Raw genomic sequence first — 7259 nt, 5'->3', positions numbered from 1 at the left:
GCCAGCACCACTTGGTGAAGAGGTTTTCCCTGCTCCACTTAGGATTTCTTGCTCCCTTGTCAAAAATTAGGTGACTGCATGTCTGGGTAACATTGTCTGAGAACTCAAGCCTATTCCACTGATCTGAGGGTCTGTCTTTATTCCAATACCATGCTGTTTTGATAACTATTGCTTTGTAGTACAGTTTAAAGTTGGGGAAAATAATGCCTCCCATTTTCCTTTTCCCTGGGAGTGCTTTAGCTATTGGAGGGTGTTTATTGTTCCATATGAACTTCATAAGTGTTTGATCCACTTCTTTGAAGAATGTCATGTGTATCTTTAGAGGGATTGCATTAAATCTGTACAATGCTTTGGGGAGTATTTCCATTTTAATGATGTTAATCCTGCCAATCCATGAGCGGGATACATGTTTCCATTTCTGTGTGTTCTCTCTTATTTTTTGGAGCAGGGCTTTATAGTTTTCTTTGTATAGGTACTTCATGTCTTTGGTCAAGGTTGACTTCAGGATATTTGAGTTTGTTGGCACTAAGGTAAAATGGGATTGCCTCTTGATGTCCATATCTTCCCTATCCTTATTGGTGTTTAAAAAGGCCATTGATTTCTGTGTGTTAATTTTGTAGCCTGCCACCTTGCTATATGAGTTTATTGTTTCTAGAAGCTTTTTGTTAGAGTCATTAGGGTTTTTTAAGTAGTGAATCATGTCATCTGCAAACAGTGAGAGCTTGACTTCTTCCTTTCCTATCTGTATTCTCTTGATATCTTTTTCTTGCCTGATCACTATAGCAAGCACTTCCAGTAGTATGTTGAAGAGGAGTGGTGAGAGCAGACAGACTTGTCTTGTACCAGAATTTAGAGGAAAGTCTTACAGTTTTTCCCCATTAAAGATAATATTTTCCATTGGCTTGTGGTAGGTGGCTTCAACTAGATTGAGAAATGTTCCTTCTGTTCCATCTTGCTGAGAGTTTTTGATCAAGAATGGGTGTTGGACCTTATCAAATGCTTTCTCTGCATTTATTTCATATGATCATGTGATTTTTATTTTTCTTGTTGTTGATGTTGTGTATGTTGTTGATAGATTTACAGATGTTAAACCATCCTTGCATTCCTGGGATGAAACCTACTTAGTCATAGATCCAATGCATCATCTTTTTGATGATGCATTGTATCCTATTTGCCAGGATTTTGTTGAAGATCTTTGCATCTGCATTCATCAGAAATATTGGTTTGAAATTTTCTTTTTTTGGCAGCATCTCTGTCTAGTTTTGGTATGAAGGCGATATTGGCTTCATAAAAGCTATTTGGGAGTGTTCCCGTTTTTTAGATTTCATTGAAGAGCCTGGCTAGGATTGGTAGTAGCTCCTCTTGAAAGGTTTTGAAACAATTCATTAGTAAATCCATCCGGGCCTTGGGTTTTTCTTTTTGGGCAGATGTTTTGATTACAGTTTCAATATCCTCAATATTGATGGGGGTGTTTAGACATGCTAAATCCTCCTTATTTAACTGTGGAAGGTTATAAGTGTCCAAGAATTTATCCATTTTTTCTAGGTTCTCATGCTTAGTAGAATAAAGTTTCTCAAAGTAGTCTCTGATTACCCTTTGGATCACTGCAGTATCTGTGTGATCTCCCCCTGCTCATTTCTAATACTGGTTATCAGGTTTCTCTCTTTCTCTCTTTCTTTGTGAGTTTTGTCAATAGTCTATCAATCTTGTTTATTTTTTTCAAAGCCCAACTTCTGCTTTTGTTGATCTTTCTAATTGTTTTTGGTTTTCCACTTCATTGATTTCTGCTTTCAGTTTTGTTATTTCCTTCTGTCTCCCTATTTTTAGTTCCTTTTGTTGGTCATTTTCTTATTTTATGAGTGCGTCATTAAGTTATTCAGATATGCACCTTCTTCCTCCTGATGTGTGCCTGTTAAAGCTATAAATTTTCCTCTCAGGACTGCTTTTGCTGCTGTCCCCATAGATTCTGGCAGTTTGTGTCTTCATTATCATTTGTTTCCAGGAAAGTTTTGATTTCCTCTTTGATATCATCGGACCCACTGGTGGTTCAGTAGCAGGTGTTTAATTTCCAATTGTTAAAGTTTTTTCTTCTGTGTGCCTTTGTAGTTCACATCTAATTCAGAACCTTGTGATCAGCAAAGGTAGCCTGAAAGATTTCTAACCTCTTGATTTTATGAAGGTGTGTTTTATGTGTCAGCATGTGGTCTGAGAATGACCCATCTACATTGGAGAAGAATGTATATCCAGGTTTTTTTTGGGTGGAGTGTCATATATATATACACTAGTTCTCTTTTTTCCATTACTCTTTTAAGGCTAGTATGTTTTTGTTGGGTTTCAGTCTGGTTGACCTATCAAGTGTTGACAGGGCTGTCTTGAGTCTCCCACAATTATTGTGTTATTATTTATGTCTTCTTTCAGATTTGTCAGTAATTGTATTAGATAAATTTGCTGGTCTCTCATTGGGTGCATATATGTTTAATAGTCTGATTTCTTCCCTGATGCACATATCCTCTTGATTAGTACATAGTGTCCATCTTTGTCCCTTACCAATTTTCTGAATATAAAGTTGGTGTCATCCGATATTAATATGGCACCCCAGCATTTTTTAACGGTGTTGTTTGATTGGATGATTTTCCTCCAGTCTTTGATTTTGAGTCTATGTTTGTTCTGACTATCAGGTGTGTTTCTTGTAGGCAGCAGAAGGTTGAATTCATCTTTTTGACCCATTTTGCCACTCTGTGTCTTTTAATTGGTGAATTTAGTCCATAGACATTGAGGGAGATATTATCATAAGATTTAATGTCATCTTTGTAGATAAGTTTGCTGTGTTTGTTGGTCTCTCTTGTCTTAAAGTAGACCTGTCAGTTTTTCCTCTAAGGCTGGTTTCTGAGCTGTTGTTTATCCATGAAGCTATGTATCCTTCCTTCAAACCTGAACATAAGTCAGGCTGGGTGCCATATTCTCAGTGAGGCATCCATTTCATTCAGTCTTGTCACAATATCCCACCACTGTCTTCTGGCCTTGAGAGTTTCTTGTGAAATGTTTGCTGTAAGTCTTAGGGATGCTCCTTTGAATGTAATTTCCCTTTTTGATCATGCTGCTTTCAGTATTCTATCTGTATCTGTGGGATTTGTCCTTGTAACGAGGATGTGTCTTGGGGTGTTTTTCTTTGGGTCTCTTTTAGCTGGTACTCTTCATGCATGTGGTATTTGATTGCATGTAGTCTTTAACTCTGGGAGTATCTCTTTGATGATGTCTTTGACAGTTGATTCTTCCTGGAGATCTCCTTCCTGGGCCTCTGGGACTCCAATAATTCTTATGTTATTTCTGTTGAGTTTATCAAAGACTTCTATTTTCATCTGTTCTCATTCCTTGAGTATTTTTTCCTTTGCCTGATCATTTGTCTTAAGGTTCTTTTCCAATTTCTTCTGCTGTGTTGATTTTTTCTCATCTCATCTTCCAGCACTTGATTCTGTCCTCAGCTGCTGTTACCCTGCTGGTGAGGCTATCCACTGAGGTTTTCAGTTGAGCTACCGTGTTTTTCAGATCTGTTATTTCAGTTTGGAGTTTTCTGATTTCTATCTTTGTGTTCTGTTCAGATTGAGCTATGCTTTCTTTGAGTTCTACAAACATCTTCCTTATTTCTATTCTAAACTCCTTATCCGAGAGGTTAATCAGATAGTCGGAATTTTTTAGATCATCTGCACTATCGTGTTCATTCTCTGTGCGTGGTGTTTGTCTGCGAGGTTTCCCCATTGTCACGCTTGTAGTGTGATTTTTTCTGCGTGTTGTGGTGGGGTTCATTGGATAGAAAGAGTGTGCAGCCGCAAAGCGAATCAGAGCAGCCATGCTCTTCTGGAGGCCTCTGGCAGAGCTATTTTCTGGGCTGTTTTTGGGCCCACTCCAAGAGGTTCAGGAGACAGGACAGTGGAGGAGCACGCACAGGCAACACTCACAGTCAGGAATCACTGGCGGGCGTAGATTTTCTCTGAAATTCTACTCTTGCTACTCAGGATGCAACTGAGAGAACACTCCTGCTAATTGATTTCTTCTGACCTTTTCTGCTATTTCCACCTACTGCTTCATAGAGAGGAAAGGATGCCAGGCTACAACATGCAGCAAGTCTTCCTCTGCATTTTACATAAAATGCCAGTATAGTAGGTGTTCTTTCTGTGCTGTCCTCAAAACTTTTGGCAGCCCAGAAAACTTTAGAACTATTTACTTATGATATTTTTTATTGAGTGCCTGGATGAAGGAATCACAATTATTAAATGTTTTATATTGTTTTTCAATTTTCATGTTTAAAGATTGAGGTAAAATGTTTTATAAAACTTTCCGTGTGCAACTGGAGAGATATCATGGAGGTAAGGCGTTTGCCTTTCATGCAGAAGGACGGTGGTTCTAATCCTGGCATCCCATATGGCCCCCCCTAAGCCTGCCAGGAGCGATTTCTGAGTATAGAGCCAGGAGTAACCCTGAGCACTGCCGGGTGTGAGACCCAAAAACAAACAAACAAAAAAACAGCTTTCTGTGTTACCCAGAGAAGGATCCATATGTGTTGTTCTGAATTCCCGAGAGAACCTAAGGGAAATTTCACAATTTCTGGAGCCCTCGATGTCCTGCAATGAAGGAGGACGATGTTCTTAAATTCCACTTAGGTGGCACTAATCTGGACTTCCACATGGAACATAGATCTACAAAAGGAAGAGTGATTGCATCTACATCATAAATTTGAAGAGAACCTGGGAGAAGGTTGTTGTCATTGAAAACCCAGCTGATGGTCTGTGTGATCTCACCCAGGAATACTGACCAGGAAGCTGTGCTGAAGTTTGCTGCTGCCACTGGAGCTACTGCAATTGCTGGCCACTTCACGCCTGAAACTTTCACTAACTAAATTCAGGCAGCTTTTCAGGAGCTGAGACTTTTGGTGGTTACTGACCCCAGGGCAGACCACCAGCCCCTCACAGGCAACAGAGACACTCCTCTGAGCTGTGTGGACATTGCCATCCTCTGCAATAAGGGAGTCTACTCCATGTTATCTCTCCTTTGGTGGATGGTGGCCAGGGAAGTTCTGCAAATGGAGGCACAATCTCACGGGAACACCCATGGGAGGCCATGCCTGATCTCTACTTTTTTTTTTTTTTTTTTTTTTTGGTTTTTGGGTCACACCCGGCAGTGCTCAGGGGTTACTCTGCTCAGAAATAACTCCTGGCAGGCACGGGGGACCATATGGGACATCGGGATTCGAACCAACCACCTTTGGTCCTGGATAGGCTGCTTGCAAGGCAAACACCGCTGTGCTATCTCTCCAGGCCCCTGATCCTCTACTTCTAACGAGATCCTGAAGAGATTGAAAGGAAGAGCAGGCTGTGCTTGGAAGGCCTGTGACCAAGGAGGAATTTTCAGGGTGAATGGACTGCTACAGTTCCTGAATTCACTGCTACTCACCTGAGGTTACAGACTGGACTGAATGGGTGCAGGTGGCCTCCATGCTGATACAGCAATTCCTTACCGAAGTTTAGAGCACTCAGCCTGCCACAGAAGACTGGTCTGCGGCTCCCACTGTTAAGGCCACTGAATGAGTAGGAACCGCCACTTCATGGTCTTAAGCTGTTCTTTCTATATAGAAATAGGAATGGAAATCAGGTTGATGGAAAATAAATGCATTTCTTTAAAAAAAAACTTATAAAATGATATGTAGGAAATACAAAAAACAGGTGCCAGAGCGGGTGGTTGCAGTGGTAGGGCATTTGCCTTGCACGTGGCTAACTTAAGATGGACTTGATCTCCCCAGCGGCCCATATAGTCCACAGATCCAGGAAGCGATTTCTGAAGCGTAGTCAGGGTAACCCCTGAAAGTTACCGGGTGTAGCCCAAACAAAAAAAAACAAAACCAAAACAAAAAAAAACAAATAAATAAGTAAAAATAAAATAAAAGTAAAAGTAAAAAAAAAAAAAGGAAATACAAAACAAGGCCAAGAGAGATGAAGAGAAAGTACTATGAATAAGGTGCTTGCCTTCCATGAAGTTGACTTGAGTTTAAATCCTAGCACCTCAGTTTATCCTCTGAACTCTATCAAGAGTGATTCCTATGACAAAATCCACGAATAAAACCTTAGTATCACTGGGTTCAAAAATAAATTAATGGAACTAAGAGAGCACAAAATCAGGGTCAGAGGATAGATAAGATGGTAGTTAAGATATTTGGTAGAGTCAAGTTTCTTCCCAGGCACTGCATAAGGTTCTTTAACAAAGGCCAAGGAGTGAACCCTGAGCAGAGAGCCAGGAGGTAAGCTTAGGGTACAGTCTAATGTGGCTCAGAAACAAGTAAACACAAGTGTAAAAATAAAACTACTGGTACCGGAGAGATGGCATGGAGGTAAGGTGTTTGCCTTGCATGCAGAAGATAAGGTAGTTCAAATCTCTGGCATCCCACAAGTGTCCCCCGAGCCTGCCAGGAGCGATTTCTGAGCATAGAGCCAGGAGGAACCCCCTGAGCGCTGCAGGATGTGACCCGAAACCAAAAAACAAACAAACAAAAAACTACTAACTATAACTACCAATTTATGGACATTTACAGATCAGTATTTTGCAATCGGATAGGAATAAGAACAGGAGCTTTCAGGAAAAGTAAGATTCAAGAAACTGATTCTATACCATCTGTTAAAAAGTTTTACTTATGTGTCTGTCCAACATAGCTCATCTTCATTTTCAATACAAGGGATATTTGCATTTTATTTGTCACTAACGTTATCTAGTTTGTCACTGATATTTGATTCATTTTGCTTAATACATAGCCAGATTAAAAAACTTAATTTATACATAAGCTAGAAAACATAGGGCTTTTTACATCACTATACTGAACAATTTTCAGAACCATGTGGCTTTTCCTGAGTGACTTGTGGAAATGATTTTTGCTTAAGTGGGGGGTTTTTGTGATAGGAGAAAAGCAATATCCTGATTATGTAGGAGTTACTCAATATGGCCTCTGTTACTACTAATATATGCTAAATTCCAGCTTGGAATTAAAGAGCTGCATGTTACTGTCACTATTAAGAAATAATTAGGCAAAAAGAATAGTAGTCTACTCTAAAGAGTACCAACTTCAAATAAAAAGATGTTTTTTAAAATTCTATAATGATGAGCAAATGATTGCAAGATATTGGCACCAAATATGTTATATAAAATAGTTCACTACACATACCCTATTTAAAAATAGTTACTGAGAAATAAATATAAAAGAGTAGAATTACCTATAT

The 7259-nt window shown here is 39.5% G+C and overlaps 1 pseudogene; it reads left to right on the top strand.

Annotated features, from left to right (window-relative positions):
- Positions 1-4553: 4553 nt before the first annotated feature.
- On the top strand, positions 4554-5522 carry LOC126008685 (40S ribosomal protein SA-like; annotated as a pseudogene).
- Positions 5523-7259: the final 1737 nt, after the last annotated feature.

The sequence above is a fragment of the Suncus etruscus genome, chromosome 5 (genome assembly GCF_024139225.1).
Source record: "Suncus etruscus isolate mSunEtr1 chromosome 5, mSunEtr1.pri.cur, whole genome shotgun sequence".
NCBI classification, from domain to species: Eukaryota; Metazoa; Chordata; class Mammalia; order Eulipotyphla; family Soricidae; genus Suncus; species Suncus etruscus.
The sequence above is the reverse complement of the archived record's forward strand: the minus strand, read 5'-3'. Positions and strand labels throughout refer to the sequence as shown.